Source organism: Pinus tabuliformis, chromosome 6 (genome assembly GCF_031772625.1).
Source record: "Pinus tabuliformis cultivar Carrire ecotype Pingquan chromosome 6, CPIR1, whole genome shotgun sequence".
Classification (NCBI taxonomy): Eukaryota; Viridiplantae; Streptophyta; class Pinopsida; order Pinales; family Pinaceae; genus Pinus; species Pinus tabuliformis.
The window spans coordinates 289,844,797-289,872,716 of record NC_142292.1 but is presented as its reverse complement, the minus strand read 5'-3'; the positions used below and the strand labels follow the sequence as shown (position 1 = coordinate 289,872,716).

Here is a 27,920-nt window from a genome sequence, read left to right as displayed (position 1 = left end):
TTTCTATGGAAGGAAAGGAAGTTGAATTAAGGGGTATTGCAGGGAAACCATGAAAGATAATCAGCTCTAATGGTATGACAAAGCTTCTAAAAAAGGAGCAAAGAGGTGTAATTGCACAATTATGTTCGCTAGATGTTTCCACATCAGAATCATCTATTTCTCCATATCTCCAAAAAGTCCTGGACAATCATTCCAAGGTATTTGAGACTCCCAAAGGTCTCCCACCTATGCATGATCATGATCATGCTATTCATCTGATTCCAGGAAGTGTTCCTCCAAACATCAGGCCGTACATATATCCCTATGTCCAAAAGAGTGAAATTGAACGTATGGTTGCAGAAATGCTAGAGGCTGGTATAATTCAACCGAGTCAAAGTTCTTTCTCTGCTCTAGTAGTATTGGTGCACAAGAAGGATGGATCATGGCGCATGTGTCCTGATTATAGGGAGCTCAACAAGCTCACTATTAAAGATAAGTTCCCCATTCCTGTCATTGATGAATTACTGGATGAATTGCATGGATCAATTTACTTCACCAAGTTGGATCTTCGTTCAAGATATCATCAAATCAGAATGAAGATTGAAGACATTCTGAAAACAACATTTAGAACTCATGAGGGTCATTATGAATTTTTGGTCATGCCTTTTGGCCTTACCAATGCACCTTCAACATTTCAAAGTTTGATGAAGTCAATTTTCAAACCATTCCTTAGAAAATTTGTGTTAGTATTTTTTGATGTTATACTAATCTACAGCAAGTCTTGGAAGGATCATGTTGAACATGTTGACAGGGTGCTACAACTATTGGAGGAGAAACAATTATATGCAAAAAGATCCAAATGTTTCTTCGGAGTCCAGGAGGTGGAATATCTGGGTCATATTATATCTCATGAAGGAGTTAAGGTAGACCCTAGCAAAATTAAAGCCATTAAGGAATGGAAAATCCCCACATCCATAAAGCATCTGCGAGGATTTCTCAGGTTGACAGGGTATTATCACAAGTTTGTTAAGAATTATGGGAGAATAGCAGCACCTATAACAACATTATTGAAGAAAGATGCATTTTCATGGACTCTGGAAGCAACAAAGGCCTTTGAACATCTTAAAGAGGCAATGTGCCAAGCACCGGTCTTAGCTACACCGGACTTCACAAAAACCTTTATTGTGGAATGTGATGCTTCAGGAAATGGAATTGGTGCTGTTCTAATGCAAGATGAAAGACCCATTGCTTTTGAAAGTCGTCCAATCAAGGGAAAGTTTTTAAGCAAAGATATTTATGAGAAGGAAATGTTGGCAATACTCCATGCACTTAAGAAATGGCGACCCTACCTAATGGGAAGACACTTCAAGGTAAAAACGGATCATGATAGCCTTAAATACTTTCTAGAACAAAGATTAACCTCTGAAGAGCAACAAAAGTGGGTCACAAAGATGTTGGGTTATGACTTTGAAATCATCTACAAAAAAGGGAAGCAAAATGTGGTGGCAGACGCACTCTCAAGAAAGGATGAGGATGTGGAAGCATTGTTGTGTGCCATTTCTATTATCCAACCAGATTGGATAAATGAAGCAAGGGAGGAGTGGAAGAATGATGAAAAAGTGTGGGCACTTATTCTAAAGTTACAACAAGATTCCAATACGTCTGATACATTTAGTTGGAAAAATGATTCGTTATGGTACAAAGATCGCTTATACCTCTGTAAGAATTCCTAGCTAAAACAAAAGATTCTTATGGAATTGCACACTTCTCCTTTAGGAGGGCACTCAGGATTTTTAAAAACTTACCACAGGGTTAAGAAGGAATTTTTTTGGGATAGCCTTAAATCAGATATTCAAAAGTTTGTGGTGAAATGTTTGGTTTGCCAACAAAATAAAGTTGAAATAATTAAGACACCGAGTCTATTACAACCTTTATCCATTCCAAGCCAACGTTGGGAGGAGGTTTCAATGGATTTTATCACAGGTTTCAATGGATTTTATCACAGGTTTACCCAGTCTGAGGGAAAGAGTGTCATCATGGTGGTAGTTGACAGACCTACCAAGTATGCACACTTTTTTGCATTATCACATCCATTTAAAGCCAGTACAGTTTCTACTGCATTTATGGAAACAATTCAAAAGCTACATGGAAACCCAAAGATTATTGTAAGTGATAGAGATCCCATTTTCAATGGAAATTTTTGGATAAAATTATTTTCTTGTCTTGGTACTCAGTTAGCTCATAGCTCATCTTATCATCCTCAATCTGATGGGCAAACTAAGATAGTAAACAAATTTTTGGAAGGATATCTTCATTGCTTTGTATCTAATAAACAGACACAATGGGTCAAATGGTTGCCTCTGGCTGAATGGTGGTATAACACTTCCTTCCATACAGCAACAAAAATGATCCCATTTATGGCACTTTATGGGTATCAACCACCATCCATCACATCATATTTAAGAGAAAATTCTAAGGTTTAGGCAGTGGAACATCACATCGAACATCAACAACAAGTCCTCCAGCTCTTAAAGGATAACCTCGTGTTGGCACAGAATAGAATGAAACAATAGGCAGATCAACATCGCAATGAAAGAAGTTTTGATGTAGGTGATTGGGTATTCCTACGGCTACAACCATATAAGCAAATGTCCCTCAAGCAAGCTAAGAAGGATAATAAATTATCACCAAAGTATTATGGTCCGTACAAGGTGTTGCAAAAGATTGGTACTATGGCATACAAATTGGAGCTTCCTGTAGCTTCTCGATTGCACCCAGTTTTCCATGTTCCATGTTTAAACAAGGTTATAGGCGACAAGCTCCCAGTTCAAACAATATTGCCAGAACTTGACGAGGAAGGAAAAATTATATTGGAACTGGAAGCAGTAACAGAAACAAGAACTCGACAGCTACGAAATCGATCAATTTTAGGGTATCTTATCAAGTGGAAGAACTTATCCGCTAAAGATTCCACATGGGAGAATGAGAATTTTATGCAGAATTATCCAGAACTACTCAAGCATTGAGGACAACACTTTTTTGAAGCAGAGGGGCATGTTGGGTCCCCATAATACTAGTGATTACCCCATTACCATTGTATTTATACCCCTTATTAATATTGTTGTGCCCCTATTGCCCCCATATTGTTATTACTGTGCCCCATGGAATCCCTCTATTGTTATTTTTGTGGCTTTATATTATTATTGTTAGGTGGGCTGGATTATATTGTGACTCCTTAAACTCCTATATATAGAAAGGAGGTTTTGTCATTTGAATCATCTAAGAATTGTTCATTTATGTAATGTAAAGGAGGTTGCCCCCTCGTAGAGGCTAAATTCTAAGGCGTTGATCTATCTTTTCTATCTTTTATTGAGCTGGTTTCATAACAGGAAGCCTCTAAGCAAGGATTGTTGGGTGATTTACCTTAGAAAATGTGGCTTGCTTATAAGTATAAATAAACCATTGGAACCTTGTGAGTTGATGAACATATTGGACTAGGAAGAATCACTCTTTGTGAGGGATGATAAATCACTAGGACTTGAAGCTATGGTGCTTGAATCATTGAGAAGCCAACTAGAAAAGTGATTTATTTACCCATAGATAGCTTAATAACTAAATAACCTTCCTTATAGTGGACTTTCTTCTCCTAAAAGTGAGATAGAGTTCCCTATATTGTGATATGTTAGCATGAATATGAATATGCTTGATAAATGGGAATGATAAAGAGGATATCCCATGAATGAAGTGTAGCTTGGTGGTATCATGTTTCAAGTTTTCTAGTTGGTCAAAAATCCTCTAAAATCACTCCACCTGAAGCTTTAGAATTTGTCTTGGGAGCGATAGCTACAAGTGACCATGGTAGTAGCTTATATGTGCTTGCGTGGAGAGTTAGACTACCACTCTCAATTGGAAAATTGTTTTGTTGTGCAAGATATGTATATAAATATGTTTTATTTTGTCTAAATGTCTTATACATGTGATTTGGACTAGTTGAATGTTGTATCTATAATACGAATTTGGGAATAAACCACAAACAAGGATTACTAATACTATATGCAGAGTTTCTTGAAGAAACACTTGTTTTCATGTGATTACGGTTATCCTTTTGTTTGTGATTACCATATTTCCTTTGTTACTTGAAAATGTGATAATTTCATGCTAACAGTTGATGAGTACTAATCCTCAGATTTATCAATTCCATAAATGTTGTGTTGGCCAGAGGCCTATAAAGATGCTAACTTAAAGGCTCCAGTGTGTGCTTTATGCTTGAAAATCAAATCTGAAATGAGTTTTCCTTCTTGCGTGTGAAATGTTTATGAAATGTTGATTCCCTACAGGACTATGGGCATTGTATGGTTTATTCCTGCACTTTGGACTTGGAAGGAGACTTCCTATTTATCTGTGGAATTATGATTTCCTTATAGTATTCTCGGGTACTATATGGTTTTTAGTTGTTTTTATAAGTTTATGATACACTTATTTTTCCCTCAAAAGTGACGTGTACATCTCTAGAATTATACCAACAAGTTTTCTTGTAAATCGTCAAGAATTAAAGGACCACAAACCTTTAAGAAGTTGAATGGACAAGCCCCTATACTGCATCATACATTCTAGCTATCGAGAAGCAAGAAAGGGTAACCCTGTTGTAATCTCAGGAGGGATAGCACTAGTGCATGCCTTATAAAACCTTAATGGTGATCGTCGAGTTGTAGTGCAATTCTAAAATGTTATAGAACCATCGTAGCTAACCATAGTTGAGTTTTTCCACACATGGCTAATAATGTGCAAACAAGTGAAAATCCTATGACTATAACCCTTGGCATCATTAATTTCCTGCATTGTGACTTTATTGTTGATTGAAATCTTGGTGAGAATAACTCTGAGATCATATCCCAAGATGAAGAAATCCTCATCAAATGTTGTGCTTGGAATTTTTCACACATTCAAGATCTTGGAGGAAAGGCTCTCACAAGAAATGGCTTGGTAGAGGGAGGAGTTCTCTCTAATAATGGTTCTTGGCAAGAACGTATCTTGAAAGAAACATGATAGGAGCCAACTTGGAGGAGGAGGATTCTTGGTGATATAGTTTTCGGTGAGAATTGGTATCATAGGAAACTCCTCAGCAGAAAAGGGCCTTGGCAAGGGATATTTTCAAAGAGAAATTAGTTCCGAGATGACGTAATATAGGAGGGACCCGACCTGCACTAATAACCTTTAAGTGTGTCTTGTGTTTTTTGATGGAACCATGTAGGTTGTGGGAGGTTAAGGAGATACCATCGTGAATGGGTTGAAAAACAATATACCAATTCCAAGTGATATAGTGATGATGTGGCACTAAACTTTAAATGGCCATAACTTGAAATTTCAAGGTTGGATCGAGACAAAATTTATATCTTCCAGATCATATTGATGAGATGAACACGATGAAGTCATCCAATTGAAATCTTAAGGAATTTGAAAAAGAGAGAAACATGTAGAACCCATTTCCATGTTGTGACTATGGGAGTTAGAACATCATAGTAACTAACTCCTGCTAACCTTAATTTGGGCAAGGAATAGTAGGGGGTATTACTAGGACCAAATTTCAATTTCTTATTTCTTTATCTTTATCCTCTAGAAATTTCTTGGTGACTATTGTAGCTCATTCTAGAACAACTGAAATATCAAATATCTTCAAGAAAGTTCCAGTACAAGACTAAAATTTTGCAAGTTTGGTGGCACCTGAATAGTAATGCTAGTAATATTCCAAGGACAGAATGGGAAGAAAGGGGTAAATAATGTTTTTTGAAAATATATGGTATTAAAAATCTTGTCAAAATTTACTTTCCTAAAAAAGGATGCCCATTTATGACAAACGAAAAAAATTATATTTGGTGTGTTTTCAAAGCTTCTTAATGGTAGAGAAATATCCAATGATGTGGTGTTAAGTGAAGTTGATCAAGTGAATATAAGGCTTGCTGTTGAGGGAATTTTTGATCTAGTTCTTGGTTCAGTGAATCAGTATGGAGGTTGTATCATGTATGGGGAACCTGTTATCCATTGCCCTAGTTATTGTTTCCACATTGAACCTATGTTACCATTGTACAACCCCTTAGTCTTTAAGTATGCTCAAAAGCTCATGAAACAAACGTGCATCGTTGTCATCAATTTAAGCTCAAAAGGGATATGATTTAAAAATATGGTGAAAATCTAGAGCTTATTGTGAATGAGGATATCATCGGTGTTAAAAGCCTGAGATCATATCTAGTAGATGATGAATTTCTATCAAAAGAGAATAAAGAGGAAGATCTAATTGATTAACAAGCTCTAACACCTTGGCAGTCTAGGAGAAATACTTAGACAACGCTTCAGTTTACCAAGGCTAAGGCAGAATTGAATACCATGGCTTTTGTTGGCTTGGTGGGGCCTAACCTAGGTTTAGCGTTAGTTAGCCAAACAAATCCCTACACTATTGACCCTTTCACCATCATCCCGTGGAGCACGGAACGAAGTCTCGCCTGAAGCACTATGGGGGGGTGATGGAACCAAGTTTTCGAACCCTGAGATGGTCATGATGTCGGTTTATTCCTTCTATTCTTGCTTTTGTGTAGGTCATTAAGTTCTAGGGCTCTATCTACCTAGCCCCTTATTTCTCCCTTTGAAACCTCTGTGAAAGCATACTACTGAGCTTCGCGCAGCCCTAACCTTCGGTTTAGATACTTTCGCGCTGCTAAGGCAGCGTATTGCATAGATTCCTAAGATATCTTAAGAATCTTACTTATCTTGTTAGATAATCACATTTAGCACTGCGTAAACAAATATCCTTATTTGTGTTCAATTATCAAACATAATTACATACATTCGCGCATAACATAAGTATTATAAATGAAATTCATACAAAATATGACAAGATGCATTAACAGGAAACAAAGACACAGAATTTGTAGAATACTTCTCTTTATTGATATCTTCGAACAATTACAGACTCCATCCACCCTGCGCACACAGGTGCAGGGGTCCATTCACTCGGCTACACACTTCTACCCTAGGCCTCTTCACACTCAATTGCAGAGCCTTCCTATGCTACGACCTGAAACTTAGACTTCTCTCCTTATCACTCAAGACTTCTTACTACAATTCATGACTCGTTAAGGCTACTAGAGCTTACTTACTTAGCTCTTTTTATACAATCCCATGGTCTGTGGACCATGGGTAGATCTTTACAGTTGACTTTACTTTACGAAATAAGGGAGGACAACCCTTTATGACTCATGACACCTTCGTGCTCTGCAACCACCAAATGTGGAGACTTTACAACTTTATTACAAAATTTGACCCAAAACATGGGCTTTTAACCCCAAAAATGTCCTTGGGGGATCCCGTTCCCAATAGGCCCCCAACACAAACATCTTGACTCGCCCTCGAGTCAATCAAAAGGTGCAGAGATCTTAGTGCAAAGACCTTCCAGCTCAACTCGTACGACCGCAACCTCAACGGTGCATTGTGCGACCGCCTGCTTCGCGTCTTCAACCATCTGCTCGGTCACTGCTCCTGAGCTATCGGCCTGAATCTTTTTCTAAGTTGTTTGTAGAGTCACAAGCTTTCCTTTAATGGATTATGTCATCGTGTAAGCCTCATCCATCCAGGGCTTCAGTCATGCCTTTAGCACTACTTCCTTGTGCAGCGCTGCGTCCACCTGTTCCTTCAGCTGCTTGGCCTCCTGCAGCTTTGCTAGTCTTTGTGTGAGCACGATGGCTTGCATTGTGACTTTGACCTCATCATAGCGCTATTGTAGCTCGAGAACTTTTGTTTCCAGTCACTGTACATTGGGGTCCTCTGGCAAGCTTGTCAGCACCTCAAACGACTGCTCAAAAAGGTGTATGTAGTCTCCTACTGCACTTTCAACTACCACTACTGCTTCTGTGATAGTGGTCGCCTACTAGTCATTTACTTCTTATAGAGTTGAACAGTGGGCCTTCAACTGTAACTCTATGATATGCAGGTTCAATTCCAACTCAACCTTTGCCATTTTTGTATGAGTGTTGTGCACCCCTGAAGCCATCTTGCAGACACGCACCTCGACTGGTTCCTCCTAAGGAATGGCCAACTTTGGGACCATTCGGCATGCCTCCTCGATGACTTGCATAATGACCTTGTTCTGGTTGGTCACCTTGGTCACAGCGGTAATGGCGAAGTCTCGTTGTATTGCCATCTACTCATTGTTAATCTGTTGCTCACTAATCACCTAGAGGGCGCGGTGCTTACGGGTTGTCAACTCTGCAATCACTCCACCCTACAAGAGGTGGAGCGCTTCACTAGGGAGCACTACCTGATTCAAACCTACTCCCTTTAGGGCACTGACAGTGGGCCTATTAGCTTCATTTTCCATGGTCAGTGTTCCATCAGGAAGCACTATCGTGCTGGAGGCCTTCGCGCACAACATCTTGACAGCGTCTAAAGTGCCAATAGCAAGGTTGGTAGACACCATGCCAGCTTGTGACACGTGGGTCTGTAGCTCCTACAAACCTATCTGGATGGCCCCCAAGATTATTTGTTGTTGCTACTCAAACTATCATAGGGCCTCCGCAGTGACATCCAAGACTGTGTCATCGATGTCGAGCAGATCACCCTTTGTTACTGTCATAGGGTCCAGTAATGTCTTAGTAGCATTTGATTTCTTCCTGGACCCTCCTTTCTCCTTCTCCCTTGGATGCTTGATGCGAGAAGACATCACCTGAGGGCTCACAATGTGCTATTTTTTCTACTCGTCTGTCTCCTCCTCTATCTCAGGTGAAGGCGACCTCGTGCCTTTTTCAGAGCCCCACTTTGTTCTACCTGTTTTCTTCTCTATTTGCTAAGCGGCATCACACTCCACCTGGGCCTTGTCAACGACCTCCTTCTTTCTCTTCTCAGCCAGCTACCTCATCTTTAGCTTGGCCTCCTCCTTCTTTCTCTGTGTGGCAGACTTGCTTCCTTCTACCACCAAGTCTACTATAGAGCGCCACTCTCTTGGCCATCAATCAATTACTACATCAATGGCGTCATCTATTGCCAAGTAAGGCAAGTCATACCATTTCTGCGCAAGGTCCTTCCATGCCCTAATGGGCGCATGGTGAAATTCTGCTTTAAACTCTGCGTAACCCTGCAGGTTGGTGTACACTGTAGGTGACAACCGTGATTTGCAGTTGATGGCCATGCAGATGTTCATCTCCATCAAGATCCAGAAGATTTTTTTGTCCTTGATGTGCTACGTGTTCTTGGTCACCTATAGCGAAGCGTACTTCAATGCTTTTGGTAGGTCTAGCACGAGAAATGGGAATTGGCTGTTCTCTAGCATCTCCCATGCTACCAGCACAATCGAAAACAAGAGCCACGTGTAGTGGAACATCTTGCTGAGATCTTATGCTTCGCAGCAGTTTTCTAGGAACTCTCCGTGAAGATAGTCCAACTAGTTGAATTGGACTCCTTCGGCACACTAGGCTGCTAGCGTGATGACAGGTGCCAGCACCTCATCGGCACGACACTTCCTCATCGCCTTCCCTACTAAAATCTTCGTAGCCACCTTTACAGTAGGGTCATAGATGGTATATCCATGCAGCGTCTTTTGCAACTTAAACTTCTCTTTCATGGCCTCCACAAGGGACTGCTCACCACCTTTTCTGCCAAATATCATGGCAAGATTTTCTCTTGTGTAAGGAAATCGTGTGATCCTGCGGATCAATCTATTAGTGATGGGTATTAGCACCTATAGCCACAGACACCCATCGTGCACCAAGCATAGCAACTACTTGATGACCAATACTGTAACCAAGGTGCGGTTGTAGTGCGGAACCCAAAGTAGGTTGAGAAACCCTACCTTGTCTACACCTCTAAGACACCTCTGTGACTCCAATGTGGTCATTCCAGTGGTTGTATTAATGATGTGACGCATCAGCTACTCGATCACCAGGTGTGGGAACTTCTCGTGGTCGGCAAGTCCCAGTCTTCAAGTTTCAGCAGAGGAACCTTCCCCATGCATGAACCTTCAAAAACAATTTCATCCAGTAGCATAGGGGTTTGCAAGGGGACCTTGCTTTCATCGATGTATTTCGGTACCTTGGTCTTTCCCTTGCACGGAGGGACATACTCAGGAAACCGAGTGATAGGGTCAGCACCCTGGGTTTCAACCTCCTCCACTTCTACTTGTTACACTAAAAAATGTCACCATGACCACTTACAGTTAGTATGGCTCAAATCAACAGTCATGCTACCCTCTTAGGCAAGTCTTATGCCTCTGCTATCCATCTCAAACTCAAAAAAGAGAGAAAGTCTTGTCAAAAATATGTTTATCTCTGGGGTCGCAGGACGCACCCTCTGAGTGTTGCACAGTGCGTCCCTGGACGCACTTTTGCTGTGTGCACAGAGCGGGCCCGCACCTGTGCTAACGGGTTGCCTGCGTCCCCTGCCAAAATTTGAGAAAATTCCATTTTTTACACTTTTTGCTCTTAGATTTTGTTTTTTCTTAGTTTTTTCTGCCCAGATTCATTAGTCCCTTGCCAAAAATCTTCACCTAAGCTTGTTTCATTAGCATTCCTGCTCTAAGCTTTCATCAATTGGGTGTTTTGAGTCTCTTTTTTGAGAAATTATTAATTTGATTTCCTTTGGTCATTACTTGGAGGTTTGTCTTAGTCCTTTCACAATTTTGCATCTTTTTGCTTCTGTTTTTGCAAAAAAATTTCCCCCTCATTCGCCGGGGGGGGCTAAATTGTGTATGAGTGTTAATCGCCTTTGAGTGTTTTTATTTTTGATCTTTGGAACTCTCGCCCAATTTTCTCGACTTGCACTTGATTAGTTCTTAGATTACATTAGAATCGTCTTGTGTTTGAGAATTCTCTTGCATAGATTACATTTGTATAATTAGAATTCTCATTTTCAGAATATGAATGAAAAATGTGCATAGATTACATTTGCATACTTTTCAAGTGAATTGTGCTTAGATTACAATTGCATAGTTTACATTCTGAAAAATCAATCGTAGATTTAGATCAGCTTTCTTTGATTTGAATTTACACAAAAATATAAAAATAAAAATGGTTTGGAATTGATTTGCATTAGTTTTTCTTGATGAAATTAGTGCATTAGAGAATTTGTTATATTTTCTCTTAGTGATCAATTTTTTGCATTGTTGGAATTGAATGGAAACTCTCTCCTTACTTTAGTTAGGATTCATCAAATTGAAAAGATTATATTATCATATTCGATTGCATTCAGTTGAGTTGGGTCATAACACCATTGGTTTCGTATCCATTTACCCACTTGAGTAATAACAGCCTTAATAACACAGCGCTTAATTAAAATTCATCTAGTAATTTTTAGATTTCTAGGACTCTGAAACACCAACATAGCTTAGGCTAGTGTCTTGGAGTAGGAGAGTAATTAACTCTCCAAGACAACAAAACCAAACAAGTAGCTCATCTTGTGGTAGGATAAATCCAACTGTTTCACTTGTACTCTGGGAAAGCTCCTCTTAAAGGAGAAGCACGAGCTCGTGTCCGAACCAGTGAGGGGATCATTCCCCCCTCGTTGGGAACGACGCCAGACACGCATGTATTACAAACGGTAAACCTCAGATTAACCATTGTCGAGGAGCCAGGGGTCACTTGTCGGTAAACCTTGGATTATTGTCAAGGAGCCGGCAAGGGGATTGAGCTTGCTACTCTGCCCTTGCGTGCTGTCGGAGTTTAGACTGTTCCCCCAGGTGCATTTGTTGCGGTTGGTAACCTTAGTGGCCATTATCTTTAGGATTCTACCGAGGTGACGGTGGAGGGAAGGTCCCACTGTACCTGGAGCAGACGTCGGCTATACTCACTTGGATTTTCTGGGGGGTTCACTTCACTCGAGACGGTTAAAGTGGAGGAACTTGGTCCAGTCTATTCATTAAGCAGGTTGTCGGGGTAACTGTTCCACCCGCCATTTCTGTACTGAATCCAGCGAGGTTGGGCTTCATCACCAACTAGCGCTTTTGGTCCGGAAGACTACTGTTTGTGTGTGGTTTGACTCCTAGATTTGATAGCGCGTGTTAATTTGTTTGTTTTTACTTTTAGAGACCATAGGTGTGATTTGTGAATTTTAATTGTTAGGTGTGAATTGTGAATTGTTAATTTTAGTTATAAATTGTTAATAAAATTCACTGAAGTTGAATATAATGGCAAATGCTCCGGAATTTATCAACCTAGGAACCCCTCCTAACGAGAATCCTAGTACTTTTCCTTACTTTGGAAATGTTGGTCCTCCTTATATGGCTACTTTGTCATTACCTGGATTTACAATAGGTTTACCGATATGGTTATTTTCAACTTCGTTGGCCCAAAGTACTCCAATTGTTCCACCTCAACCGGATGCTTCACCTTCACAGAGTTCACCATCTCAACATAACCAACTTTCTGTTGACCCTTTACCTTCTTCGCCTAATTTTTCTTCCTCCATTTCTTCCTCTTCGCCTGGTAAAAGTCTTGATGCTAGTAACCAGGAGGTTAAGAAGAAGAAGAAAGGGAAGAAGAAGAAGAAGAAGAAGAAGCAAGATAAGAAAGAAGTCAACCAACCAACCATGGCTGTAAGTGTTAGTTGTGTTGAGGAAAATTCCGACATGCATCGTAAACCAAAATACCCTTGCAGGCTTTGTAAGGGTGACCACTTCCTTGTCAATTGTCCTGGTATTCCAAAGGTCCTGGAAGTATGGTCAGAAAAATCTCATCAACTTTCCATTGATCCATCAACCAGTGATAGTCAGGTTCCTGGGAAAAAGGGTAAAGTTAGGTTTCCATGTAAGTTATGCAAAGGGAGTCATCAAACTCACATTTGCCCTCACATGGATGAAGCCTCAACATTGTTGGAAAAACTTACTGTTCCACAGCAAGAATTTCCAACTGGTTACCGTAAAATTTCTCCCAACCTACCGTCAACTGACGGAGTGATTGATCTAAATTCAAGTACGGTCGATCACACTCTTCCATTGGAGAGTGAAACTCATGTCACTCAAGTTGATGATCAATTATTTGATCAAGTGGCCGATTCAATTTCACATTCGGTCGATCACACTCTCCCTTTCGAGAGTAAATTTCATACCGCTGATGTTCTTCTTGTTACATCGGATTCTTCTATGCTGGGGGGCATTTCACCTGTTTCTACAGAACCCCCTCCAAGTACTGAGGTCTTTTCCTTTGATTGGAATAGATTGACAGAACCTCGTCTTCCTTCCTCCATCCCTTTCCAAATCATTGTCAAGGCTGGTGGTAGGGACATACATCGTACTCAGGTAGATGAAGGTGCTTCTGTTAGTATTTTATCCTCAACTATTTGGAAAGCTTTGGGTTCCCCTCAGCTTGCGCCTATTACGCAGAATCTGAAAGCTTTTAACAGAACCATTAGTGAACCTTTAGGGATCCTTCCAAAGTTTTCTATTACCTTGGAAGGTAAAACTATCTGTGTTGATCTCATGGTAGTTCGAGGTCCCTTGGATTTCAATTTACTCCTTGGGCGAGACTATGTTTATGCAATGAAAGCTGTAGTATCGACACTCTTTCGCGTGATGTCTTTCCCTCACAATGGCAGTATTGCGACTGTAGACCAGCTTTCGTTCCCTAGTCTTGTTTCAACTACCAATAATATGACACCCCTAAATGTTCCTGATTCTAGAGTGGTATCTACCCTGCCACGGGTTAATTATGTGGCAACTGGTCCCATGTTTTCAGTTACTGATGTAAGTGAGCCTCTCACTGTTGATTTAGATCCGGTAATTGACATGGAAAACTCTATGGGATTTCTTGAACACGATGTTCTTGTCCCTTTTGAGTCCCTTGACATGTGTTCCTTCCAGAGAACTATTCTTCCTTCTGATGAAGACCTCTTGGAAGCCATGATCAAGGTATGTCCATTGACATGTCTTTCTTCTAGTTGGAAGCCATGATCAGTGTCAGCGAGGATAGTTTTTCCTGTATCAACCTCGTTAAAAAATGAAACAGGCAGTTGCGAGGAAAGTTCATTTTACTGTGTCAACCTCGTTAAAAACATGAATCAGTTGGTGAGGATAGTTTCTTCTAGTCTCAACCTCATTAAAAAATGAAACTGGAAGTCATGAGCATAGTTCCTTGTTTTGTGTCAAGCTCATTAAAAAATGAAACAAGGAGTTGTGAGGATAGTTTTTTCCCGTCTCAACCTCATTAAAAAATGAAACTGGATGTAATGAGGATAGTTCCTGTTACTGAGTCAACCTCGTTAAAAAATGAATCAGGTGCGAGGATAGTTTTTTCCTGTACCAACCTCGTTAAAAAATGAAACAGGCTACAACGAGGATAGTTTTTTCCTGTATCAACCTAGTTAAAAATTGAAATAGGCTAGCATGAGGATAGTTCTTTTACTGAGTCAACCTCATTAAAAAATGAATCAGCTAGATTTTAGGATATGTAGGTAGATTGTAGAAAGTAGGGTTTTGAGGACAGTTCCTGTTACTGAGTCAACCTCATTAAAAAATGAATCGGGTTTTGAGGACAGTTCCTGTTACTGAGTCAACCTCATTAAAAAATGAATCAGGTTTGAGGATAGTTCCTATTACTGAGTCAACCTCGTTAAAAAATGAATCAGGTATGAGGATAGTTCTTTTCTTGTGTCAACCTCTTTAAAAATGAAACAACTCCCTTTTCAAGTTAAATATTGAAAGTAAACCTTCATTCCTTTCATCCATCTGGTTGAATGCAATGAAGCCTGGGGGGCATGTACCTCGCTTTGTATCATTATACTGGGGGCATGCGAACTTTTTGAGCATAGTTCCTTGTCTTGTGTCAAGCTCGTTAAAAAATGAAACAAGGGTAGGTTAAGTAGGTAGATTGTAGAGATTAGTCATGAGCATAGTTCCTTGTCTTGTGTCAAGCTCATTAAAAAATGAAACAAGGATTTGAGAGCATAGTTCCTTGTCTTGTGTCAAGCTCATTAAAAAATGAATCAAGGATTTCAGAGCATAGTTCCTTGACTTGTGTCAAGCTCATTAAAAAATGAATCAAGGTTTTTAGAGCACAGTTCCTTGTCTTGTGTCAAGCTCGTTAAAAAATGAATCAAGGTTTTTTAGAGCATAGTTCCTTGTCTTGTGTCAAGCTCATTAAAAAATGAATCAAGGTTTTTAGAGCACAGTTCCTTGTCTTGTGTCAAGCTCGTTAAAAAATGAATCAAGGTTTTTTAGAGTATAGTTTTTGTTAGGTAGATTGTAGAAAGTAGTTATGAGCATAGTTCCTTGTCTTGTGTCAAGCTCACTAAAAAATGAAACAACTCCCATGAGTCTTTCCAAGATTTTGAAAGTAAAGCTTCATTCCATCCACCTCATTGAATGCAATGAAGCTTGGGGGGCATGTACCTTGATTTGCATCATTATGCCGGGGGCATGTGAACTTGTAACAAGCATAGTTTTTCGTTTCAAGCTTGTGTAAACATGAAACCGAATCCGAGCATAGTTCTTTTCCTGTGTCAAGCTCATTTAAAAAATGAAACAAATCCTCCTCTACTTGAGTCGAGAGATTGACTAGATCTCGTAAATGTTAAGTTGTATATTTAGGTTAGTTGTTTCGGTGTTTTGCATAATTTTCTTACAGTTTTAGGTCAAAGTCTTTTAAATGATCTCGTCACTAAACCTTCATTTCATCCAAATGGTTGAATGAAATGAAGCTACGGGGGCATGCACTCTAGCAGTTATGCTTAGGGGGCATCAAGCACAGTTTTATCTCTGTTTCAAGCTTGTGTAAAAATGAAACTACTCTAAAGCATAGTTTTTCTCTGTTTCAAGCTTTTGTAAAAATGAAACCTATCTCGAGTCAATTTCAGTTATTTTCAAGACTCGTTAAACTCATGAAAATACCGAGATTATTTTGCTATCTTTCATTCTCGTAAAAAAAATGAAAATGCCGAGATCTTTCCGTCTTTTCCTACTCGTAAATTAAATTGAAAGTCGGCCATATGAGTACATTTTTATCATTTTTTCGAACTCGTTAAAACTTACGAAAAAGTGAAAACCATGAGTACATTTTTATCCCTTTTTCGAACTCGTTAAAACTTACGAAAAAGTGAAACCTTGGAGTTCTCTTTTAAGCCCTTTTCAGACTCCTAAAATATGAAAAGATTGCCGAGCGTTTCTTTTACACTCGTTAAAACGGAATTAAAAGACGGTCCCCTTATAGCTCTTTTCTGACCGTAAAATCAGGAAAATATTACCGGGTTTTTGTCGTTTCAAACTCGATACGGAAATAAAACGACGTGTCCTTGATCGCCTTTTACTTTTCAGGTCAGTGGCACTAATTATGAAAGTACTCCTTGGTCGCAAGATCAAGCGGTTCCCCCAGGTATTATTTTATACTTTTTCGGGCTTGAGGGACACAAATGTACGAAAAAGTTCAACGTGGAGTCTCCTTTAGTTTTTTCAGACTCTCTAAAATTGAAAAACGCCGAGTTTCTCCTATACTGGACTCGTTAAACTTTTACAGTAGAGGACCTGTTCAATTACAAACAGGAAAGAACCACTCCTTCCTAGGGTTCGAATTTAAACTAGGTTGGACTTGTCCGAAGGATGAGCTTATAATCAAGCATATGTTATCCTCCTCAAGCTTGTTAAAAATAAAGAGGTACTTGCCAGAAATGGTGGGGGAAAAGAGAGAAGAATGAACCTGTTTGTCACCTTTTGTCTCAAAAGAAACTTTATTACCACTCTTGAACACGACACTTTTCATTCACCTGGGTTGGGAAATCTTTTACCTCACAGTTGACCAAACCACTTTGAAAGTCTTTAACCGGGTTCCGGGGATTAACTTTGAGTTATTCGTCACCAAGCCATCTGTCGTGTCGTTATGTGTTCAAGAGGTCTGCAAGCAAAACTTTCATCTGCAAAATACTTGTCATCCATTTGACTATCCCTGAGTCAGTCCTTACAGCAACATTTCTTCAACTTGAACAATGATTTCGTGTTGCGGGCTTGCCTGCAACGGGTCGCTTTCTATCGACATCGACACATTATCTAGAGAGATGACTTAGGAATCGACAGCACCTTGAAGTCTGCATGCATCAATGGCAGGTTTCTCGCCTTTGACGTCAGTTTACATCATTGACTTTCGATCAAAGGATTCCGTGAAGTGTTCGACATCAAAACATCTATTCACATTTCACGGGTTGTGCTTGGTACTTTGAGAACCATTGACATTACTGGTGGTTTCTCTCACGCTTGTTAACAGTTTGCATCATCGACTGGTAATCAAGTGGTTTCTAACATGTTCGACATCGAATCATTTAAATCACATGGCTAGAATCGTACCAATTCAGGAAGTAGAAGTGAAGACCCTGGATCTAGTTTCTACCATCCAGGCTGCGAGGAGTTTTGTATTCATTATCTATGTAGACTAATCATAAACAGATGGCTGCGTCCATACTGTGTCTACAAAAGTCTATAAAAAAGATGTACTGCAAGATCATTCCTGTATCAGAATAGTTAGTCCATTAGTTAAAGTTTTGAATCTGAGTATGGGAATGCCTACCTCAGTGATGATATAATCTTATACATGTATTTTGTGTTGAAAATTGCAGGTTCCAACCAGGTCATCCACAAGACAATCCTTGAAATGATAAAGCGCTTCACCCTTCCTAGAATTACAAAACCCTAAATCTATTCCAGGCTTCGCACTTTAGGGGGCAATCTGTTACACTAAAAAATGTCACCATGACCACTTACAGTTAGTATGGCTCAAATCAATAGTCATGCTACCCTCTTAGGCAAGTCTTATGCCTCTGCTATCCATCTCGAACTCAAAAAAGAGAGAAAGTCTTGTCAAAAATATGTTTATCTCTGGGGTCGCAGGTTCTCTCTAGCCTTACCTGCGGGGACGCTCACAATGTTCACAAAAGGTGCGTCCTTGGACGCTCTGTATGTTAAGGGACAGGTGCGTCCTTCTGTAAAAGGAAAAATGCGCGAGTTTCATCTTAAAAAAGTTACTTGTGGTTACTTCTAGAACTTTCTAGAGGTCGGTTTGATGAATTGGATGCGCCTCCAGTTGGTTCATGTATCTCTATTAAGGGGGAACTTATCCCATCAATAAGGGAGCTATCCCACCCAAAGAGGGGGATTATCCCATTGATGGTGGACCTGAATAACCTCTTTACAGCACTATAAATAAAGACATTGAGCCAGAGGGAGGAGAGGTTGAAAGCTATACATTTCTAAGGGTAAATGCTGCAGGAATTAGGACTCCCATTTAGAAGCTTGTGAGGAGAGATTGCCATCTTTGCTTGTTCTATTTGGAAGTGGGTGAGATTTGTCAAAGTAGAGGAAGACTCTTGTGGACCCTGGAAGGAGCTTGCACAACACCAAGGCTCAGGTTGTAATGGTTCCTTTTGATTACCTTTAATGCAAATTGGTCCATTCTTCTCAATAACTTGTTGCTTATGGGTTATTTCATGTACTCCTTGGTCTATATGTTGAATATGCTTTGTTTTATGTTATAATCAGGTGCTATTTAATTGTTTGACTGTTGGTGATTGCAGGTTTTGGAGAAAAGGAGGAACTCATCCAGATCAACAAAGCTTGAACTTCTACAACAGCGTTTGGACAAAGGTAAGAACGAAACACTTGATTTCTCATATCATAATGCATGTTTAGAGAAGGATAGCTCCAGTTTGTTTTGTTTGTCATTAGAATGTCTTAGACTTCTAGGAAGGTCGGTTGTGTCCGCACTTTTGACTGATTCCGTGTGACACTACTCCCACATCCTCATTGTCCATCAAGATGTCTTTGATTTATTCCTCCTCTGGCTCCAAATTGATGGCTTTTCCCTTCTCATGTGTGGTGGGATTCAGTGGGTTTCTCCTCGGCGAAGCGTGCACTGGTATTGCAAGCTACTTTCCCTTCTTATCCCTTGCACTCTCCTTGGTTGGGGTGGGCTTTGGTCTCCGCATTCTTGGCGATTTAGGGACTTTTGCTGATACTTCGGCCACTTTGGGAGAAACTTCTTCAGCCTCCATATCAATTTGCGGCACTGACTCCTCTGCTTCGGTATCTATAGCTTCTGTGGGCACTGACATGATGTTCTGCAAGAACTCTTTTGTCTCCTTTGGCAATGTATCAAATACTTTACTGGCTATCAGAAGTTTGTAGTGCTCGTGATTCATGTGCACCTGAGAGCTCAAAAACTCAATTCTCAAAATGCCAAGTGCTTTTCGCTGGATAGCCACTTGTAATTTATAGGTCATTTTGAATTCAAATCCGACCGTTCCCTCCAAATTCAGTTCATTAATGTTGGATTGGTGGAAATTTTTCAAGGATCTGCCCAATAAATTTCATCTTAAATGTTGGCTTCCCACTCTATTTGGCTACATTTCTATCGTCAAATCATGAGTAATGACTTTAACGATCACTTTCCGGCCAACCTCCGCAATTTCACCCTGGGTAGTGCAACTCCCTTCACGCTATTGTGAGCCCTGTGACACTTCCTTGCATTGCATAATCCTCCAATTGCGTAGCTCCCAAACACGGGCAATGTAGTTCATAGTCCCGCGCCTCCTTTTAGCTACCTAGAGTGCTAAGACTGTGCTACCTTCTTGTAGTCACATGGCCAGACCACCAGTGTATAGTTTCAAGTGATTGCCATTTACCTTTCCTGGGAAGGGATCTTCATTCAATTTGACTAACTGAACTGCTCCTTCATCGGTAATCTCCTTAACGACATAGGGCCCTAACTAGTGCATTCTGAACATTCCTAGAAATTTATCAAACTTGTTGTCATATAACAAAGCCAGGTCATTTACCTTAAAGGTGGACAACTTAACATGCCGATCATGCCATGCTTTTTCGCGCTGCTTTTGGACTTGTTGGTGAAATCCAGCTAGAAATATCTCTTCCTCAAGCTTAGCCAACTCGCGAGCCTCTCTTCCAGGGCTCCGTGATCAGTCATACCCATGAGTGCTACTATGCGCAAACTAGGCACAATGTATTCCATGGGCATCACTGCTTCCACACCATATACAAGCCTAAAGGGTGTTTTTCCAATCAATTTCTTGCATGTCGTTAGATAGGCCCATAGTACTGCGGGTATGGGTAGGTCCCAATCACTTCACTGAGCATTGAAAACCTTCGTCAATGCATTCTCTAGCACTTTATTTAATTCTTCCACCATCTCGTTAGCCTGCAAGTGATAAGGTGTGCTCTTCTGGTGATATACCTTAAATTCCTCCATCAGTGCACTGATCGTCTCATTCAGGAAGTGCATACTGTGATCGCTCATCAAAATATTTGGACACCCAAATTGTGTCAGTGCATACTCAAAGAGGAACTTTGCAACATTTGCGCCTGGACAATCCTTCACCAATTGTGTCTCTGCCCATCGAGTTAGATACTCTGTCGTGGTGATAATGTACCTTACTACCGTCTTTCCTTGGGGATGGATGGGTCCCACAAAATCTATCGCCCATTTCTCAAAGCGTTGTAATGTGATATGTGGATTCAAAGGCAGCCCATCCCTCCGCGATGGCCTGCCATTCCTTCGAAACACATCACACGCTCTGCAGTGAGCTTTTGAATCCTGATGGATGGTTGGCCACCACAACCCTGCGTGTAGAATATTCTACGTAGTCACTCTCCCTGCATAATTCCCTCCCGCGGTGCCCTCATGAGCATTCGCAAGGAAACTGCTCCTTTCAAACTCCGGTACATACCATCGCAATATCTCATCGTACCCCATTTTATATAGATGCCCGATAATGACAGAAAAGTCTGTCGCGTGCACCACTAACTCCTTCTTTTGCTGGACAGTGTATCCTTCCAGGGCAGTTCCTATCGTTAGGAAGTGTATGATATCCTCAAAATGATCATCCATGGCATGCTCTACAAATAGCTACGTGTCAGGCAATACTTCCTCAAAATTAGTGGGATCTTCCCTCGTTTCGATGCACGACAGATGGTCTGGTCCTACATTTATTCGTTCAAGCTTCAAAATAACTTCAAAATCATACTCCTGGAATAATAAGAAACATCTAGAGATTCTCCCCCCAAACACAGGCTTATTGCTCAGGTATTTCAACGCGGAATGATCTGTATACATCTTAAAATGGCCACCCAGCAAGTAGTGTCTAAAGTTCTAGAGCATGTATAGCATGCCTAACCCTTCATGCTTGGCAGTGGAATATTTCTTCTCTGCCTTGGACAACCTTCCACTTGCGAACGCTATAGGGTGGTCCAAGTCTCATTCACCAACCTGTGTCAATAATACTCCCAACGCTATACATGATACGTCAACATGTACATGAAACTCCTTCTTCCAATCCAGGAAGACTAGAATTGGTGTGGTGACCATATTTTCTTTCAATACGTCCAAGCTCTTCTTACAGTCCTCGTTCTAGCAGAATGTGACATCCTTTTTCAACAACTTCTCCATAGGTGCAGTGATCTGGGCATAGCCTTTGATAAACTTTCTATAATATCCTGTATGTCCTAGGGTAGCGCGCAGCTGCTTCACACTCCTCGGCGCTTCCAAGTTAAGTATCACTGTGATCTTTACGGGATCTACCATCAATCCCTGTCTACAAACCACATGACCTAGCCAGGTCCCAAAAGGAACACGAAACAGGCATTTCCTCAGATTGAGTGCAATCTGGTATCTCCGACAAGTATCCAGCATTAGGCACAAGCTTGCTACATGGTGTTTCACCAGCCCAAACATAGACTAGTCATCAAAGTACTCTTCCAGGAACTTATGAATAAATTCCTTTAATGCCACAATGACTACGCACGAGAAAATCATAGGCACATTCTTCAATCCAATAGGCATTAGAGTGTAATTAAAACATCCCCACTCAGTCACGAAGTTTGTCTTGCTCCTATCCTCCTGTGTGATTTTGATCTGATGGTACCTCGAGAACCCATCAATGAAGGAAGATGCTTCCTAGCCACCTACGTTGTCCACACCTCATCAGTGAACGGAGTTAGGAAAGGATCATGTACAAAAGCGTCATTCAACTTCCTGAGATCTACCATATTCTTATTTCATCATTATGCTTCGTTTTCTGTACCACCATTGGGCTTACCCAATTAGATTCTTCCACAGGCTCAATGATGCCTAGCGTGAGCATCTTGTCTAGATCTAAGCAGACCTTCTCCTTATGATTCAGATTCAGACGGTAAGGTCTTTGCTTAAACAACTTCACGTCGGGCTTCAATGTGATCTTCATAACACCTAGATCCCCGATTATCCCTTTTAAATCCGTAAACTTGGTAGGGAACAAATCTTGGTATTTGCAGAGCAATTCAGTGACCTTATCCACCATCGCGTAATCCCATTAATCTCCAATCTTCACGAATTTGCGCTCTACATCCGTACCAATATTTACTTCTTTCGTCTTTAGTGGCGTGGTTATATAAGGATTCTCAATCTGCAGTCCTTCAACCTCACTGTGACCTTCTGTTTCAAGGATGTTAACTTTTTGTGGATCCTCATCTTCTTCTTCAATGGTAACGTTATAGCATTCCAGCACGTGACTCAACTGAGTAGCCCAATCAGGCTTAATCAGGTCCAAATGATATTGTGGTATCCAAAATATTGCTGCTTTTACTTCTTGTAGCGCCTCATCGATACAGTCAAATCCATCTTCAAAGCTGAATGTCATTATGAATCCCTCACGCAGAATATCCCATTCACCTGTACCATGGTGGAGCTATGTTTCTAAGTAGCAGTTCATCGTGATGACATCGAGGGTGTGACAAAACAAATGTACCCATTCAGGTTGGGGCTTCTCTCTAGAAGCTTGAACCCATTTGGCCAAGTGCATGCATGGATGTTCTTGCCCATCATATTTGTCTGTCACTCGTAACTTCGGCTTCCCAAAGAATTTCCTCATCATCCTTCTACATTCATGCCAATCAACAAAGCTTCCCTTGTGCATATCCCACCATCTTGCGGGCACAGAACGTAGTGCCTAGTCCAATGCCTGGAAGCACTGCTTTTCTAGTACCTCCCTCTCAAATGCATCCAAAAATATATCCACATCATTCAATCCATCATAAGTGGGCAAATTTATTACCTCTGATGACACAAGTGCACTGATCGGGTCATCATGTTACAGCTCAGTCTGGTTACTTCATGTAACTAATTTTGCCAGTGCTCTAATTCTTCATCAGAGTCCGAGGTGTAGGAACTCTCGCGATCCCATGAAATTCATCCATCCGCTGTTGGACTCACCCAATATTGGTCTCGCACTGTTATCTTATAGATACAGTCTAGATTGTCATCACTCTCATAATCGTAGACTGGTTAGTATAGCGTGATCCTTCAGTAGGATCTAGAGGTGCTATTACGCGGAGTGATTTCTTCTCAAATATCATCTTTTGCTTCTTTAGGTTGATTACCCTGTTCATATCAATAGCCCAATCAATTCCAAAGAGTGCAGGGTAGGGGTTGCTATCATCCATAATTTCTATTACTTCAAAGTCATCCAGTGCACTCGCACCTTCAATATCTATAGTCACCCCTTGTAGCCGCCCCATGTGGATGATCTTCTGCTGATTTTCCATCCTTAACTAAATCAGAGACCACTACAGTGCGAGTCTTCCCATCTTTTTCCAAGTTTGTTTTGGTAGGACATTTTTGTCGGACCCCAGATCCAAAATAACCTGATCCATCTCATACTCTCCTATCTGCACGATCAGCCTCATCTCTCATTCTGTCCTTGTTTTATGCTTACCAATTTTTTGTACCATGCACGGTTCACCCAGAGCGTTTCCGACGCATCTATTTATAAGCTCCTATAATCCTTTCACAGCCTTTCTATCGCGTAGAAACTTCATGAAGGTCTCTAGGAAGGTTGTAATCATAGAAGGGTCCATCTCCTGATTAGGCCTATCCTTGCTTCTTGAGGTGACTGCCTCAGCGAAGCTATTCTTTGCTTCCATGAATGTTTAACGTGCATGCTCCAAATCGAATTCAACGTCCTTGAACGAAGATTTGTGAACTCATGCACTATCTTCGGCTTGTTTCCCCTTATCTTCCCTTGTCGTAATTCCACTTTGAAGCACTATATTTACATTCAAATCCTCTTCGCAAGGCTCAGACCTCATCATCTACAGGTTCTGAGTCGGCTAAGGTAGTAGCACCCCTTTTTTGTGTATCCTCGCTATCAGTGTAGGACAGTCCTCCGTCTCATGATCAAACAAAGTGCAATACTTACACGACGGATGCGTTGGGTTAGTGTAATGGTGGGCATAGTGTCCTGGTCCTCTGCAATTGTAGCAGATCAGTTGTCCCCAACCTCTACCAGGTCCTCCTCTGCCTCGGCCTCATTTTTGCCCCTTGAAGCTTGTTCGCACCATCCACGTGCTCTGCTCAGGTGGTCGCATTTCTGCTTGTACCCTATAGGCAGGTGTTCTATCCATCATCAATTCATAGCTTTTGCAGTTGCACTCATCATGCCCTACCGACCTACAAAAGTTGCAGAAAATTTGTTGCGGTGTCTGTACAAACTTCTGCAACAAATGACAGTTATCTGTGGCATGTTTTCCTACTACCTGACATATAGCGCACCACAATGTTGCCTAACCTGTGATGGTATCCTACTGATCAGAGATGGGACACCCCATACATATGGGTTGGTAGCCCTTGTTGGCCCACTCATTTGTCACCAGACGGGTGGAAATATTTTTTCCTCCAGTAAGGCTGCCTAACCACATTTGTTAAGCTTAGGGCCAACAGAGATATGGGCTAGGAGAATAGTACCTGAGTTTGCATATCTGTTGAGGATGGATATCTATGAATGAGGATGCATTCCTACAAGGCATGGTGTTCTTGGGTTTGTTGCCATCTCAGGAATGAAATTTACCATACTCGTACGTGGCTCAGGCCCCGCGCTTGGCCTTGCTTGAGTTTTTGCCCTCAAAGGAATTGGTCCCCCTCTTTTAATATAGTCGCAAAGACCAGGAAATGGTATTTTCCATGCCCCTGACCCTTGCATTTCAAGCACCATACCTCTTCACACACCTCTGGTCGAACTGTTCTGTCCTACTTCAAACCTTGCATCTCTACGCAAATATTTTCAACTGTACATGGATTTGTTGGACCCCTAAATTTGTATCTTGCATCAGTGTTTCATGCAGTCTTATTGCAATCTCCAAGGCCTCTGCCTAAGTCGTTATCTTCTGTTGTGACAATGCAACCCTTAGGTGTGGCAAGATTGAAGCCACAACCCATTCGCGGTGTTATCCGTCTGTTAGGTTCATATTAGCTTCACAGATTTTACACTTCAACCTCTGATCTAGTTCCCATGGGGTCTCGCCTAGTTGCATCGTGATTTCCTTGAACCCCACAAATGACTATGCCTTAGATTTAGGCCTACTGAGTTCTTTGTTCAGCACAGTCTGGATGTCTACTACTCCAACGTTTGGGTTATCATTAGAGTACTTAGTGTACCAAGTTAGTGCGCGATCTCGAAGCACACTAACCAGTGTTGCCTTCTTCAAGTGATCATCTGTAATGTCTTGAGATTCCCATACAGCTTTCACGACAAACCAAAATTTGTCCAGGTCCTAATTTTCTAAGCCTTTGAACAAAGGCACCTTCATTGAATTTGCCATACTGAATTATGGTGGAGATGGAGGTGGTACGGGTGAAGTCGCAGGCGATGGTGGTAAAGTTGGAGATGGTGTGGGTAGAGGTGGTAGTAGTGGGAATCCTTGTCTTATTAACTGAATATTACTTCGCGGAGAAGCCTACGCTATTCCCTCTATATCACCTCGTGGAGGTGAAATCAATGGACTATATGCAAGACCATTTCTTCCTTCTTTCCTATAAGTTTTTCCACTTTGTATAGCTCTGAACTTCAAGGTCGCTATATAACCTGTTTTTCACACAATAACATCTTAATCCAGGTATTGAAAGACTTCAAGTACTTACCTCATGGACCTTTGAAAATGCATTGCTCCGCCTCGCTATAGCTGACTAAGGTATCGATCGCGAATTTAGTCACAAATCCTCCTATGATGCGATCAAGCCAATGGTCGATAGCACAGGTGGTTTTATCCTCAGATGACTCTAATTTATGTACTAGCTTTGGGGTCCAAACATTAGGACCTTCAAGTCTCCACCTTCCTTGGCTATCTGCTAGCTTCGTGATCTACTCGTATAACTCAACCAAAAAGGAACAGAAAAATATCTCGTGTATTTCTATATATTAGTACCTATCCAGCCACTGTTCCTTTGTCAGTTGTGGACTTAGCCAAATAAATCCCTACACTACTGGCCCTTTCGGCATCATCCCACGGAGTGCGGACTGATGTCTCACCTGAAGCAGTATGGGGGGATACTGGAACCAAGTTTTCACACCCTAAGATGGTCGTGATGTCAGTTTATTCCTTCTATTATTTCTTTCGAGCAGGTCATTAAGTTCTAGGGCCCTGTCTACCTAGCCCCTTATTCCTCCCTTTCATACCTCCACAAAAGGGTATGACTGACCTTCACACAGCCCTAACCTTCGGTTCAGATACTTTTGCGCTACTAAGGCAGCGTATTTCATAGATTCCCAAGTTATATTAAGAATATTGCTTATCTTATTAGATAATCACAGTTAGCACTGCATAAACAGATATCCTTATTTGTGTTCAATTATCCAACATAATTACATACATTCACACATCACATAAGTATTATAAATGAAATTCATACACAAGATGACAAGATGCATTAATAGGAAACAAAGACACAAACTTTGTATAATACTTCTCTTTATTGATATCTTCAAATGATTACAGACTCTATCCACCCTATGCACACAACTGCAGGGGTCCGTGCACTCGGCTGCGGACTTCTACCCTATGCCTCTACGCACTCAGTTGCAGAGCCTCTACCTATGCTATGACCCGAAACTTAGATTTCTCTCCTTATCACTCAAGACTTCTTACTAAAATTCATGACTCGTTAAGACTACTTAGAGCTTAGCTCGTTTTATACAATCCCATGGTCTGCGGACCATGGGTAGATCTTTACAGCTGACTTTACTTTACAAAATAAGGGTAGACAACCCTTTATGACTCATGACACCGCCGCGCTCCGCGACCACCAAATGCGGAGGCTTTACAACTTTGTTACAAAATTCGACCCAAAACATGGGCTTTTAGCCCCAAAACTGCCCTTGGGGGATCCTATTCCCAACAATGTCATAAATGAATCAGAAGAAATGTAATAATTGTGGAGAAAAATTCCCCAAAATTACCAGTCCTATTTTTGGAAAGTTATATCAGGTTTCATTGTCCCGAAAAGATATGAATGCAAATATCATCAAATGATTGGAGTTTGATCCCTCTCCATTCTTTGGAAGACAATCAAATATATTTGATACTTTTGTGGATGATAATAGTCTTGATGAGCTTAATCCTAGCAATAGTGGAGTATCTAAGAATGGGTCTATTGTAACATTATTTATTTTTGATAAGCTAGTTTTTATTTATAAAAGAGGGTATGAAAAAACATAGAATAAAAAAATGAAAATGAAAAAAAAAAAGAAAAAAAAAGAGAGATGAAATGAAACTGCATCAAAAGAAAATCAAATCTATACAAGTGAGCAAATTTAAATGCCACTTCAAAAGAATAAATTACATTGTAAATAAACTAGGGTTTTGTGTGTAGCTTGTTTAAAATGCCAGAACCTGGTGTTTTGATTTAAATCATATAGTTTAATAATGAAAAAATAATTTAAATTTATGTTTTTATATTAGTGAATAAGGTCACCAAATCATTTAATCTTGGTAGAACATCATTAGATATGACAGAATAGAATAAATGATGGCTTAACATGCTCAAAATTTGGCCAAATGATGTATTAGATTAGGATTAGAAAGAAATTAGGCAAATAATTGGTTGCTAGTCCAAATGCGTTGAAATTAGATTAAGGTTTGTTTTATTAGGATTTAATTACCTATTAAATTT

General features: G+C 40.6%; 1 pseudogene; it reads right to left on the bottom strand.

Moving 5' to 3' along the window:
- The window catches only part of LOC149258470 (uncharacterized), a 38,742-nt pseudogene extending 30,296 nt beyond the window's left edge, over positions 1-8,446 (bottom strand).
- Positions 8,447-27,920: the final 19,474 nt, after the last annotated feature.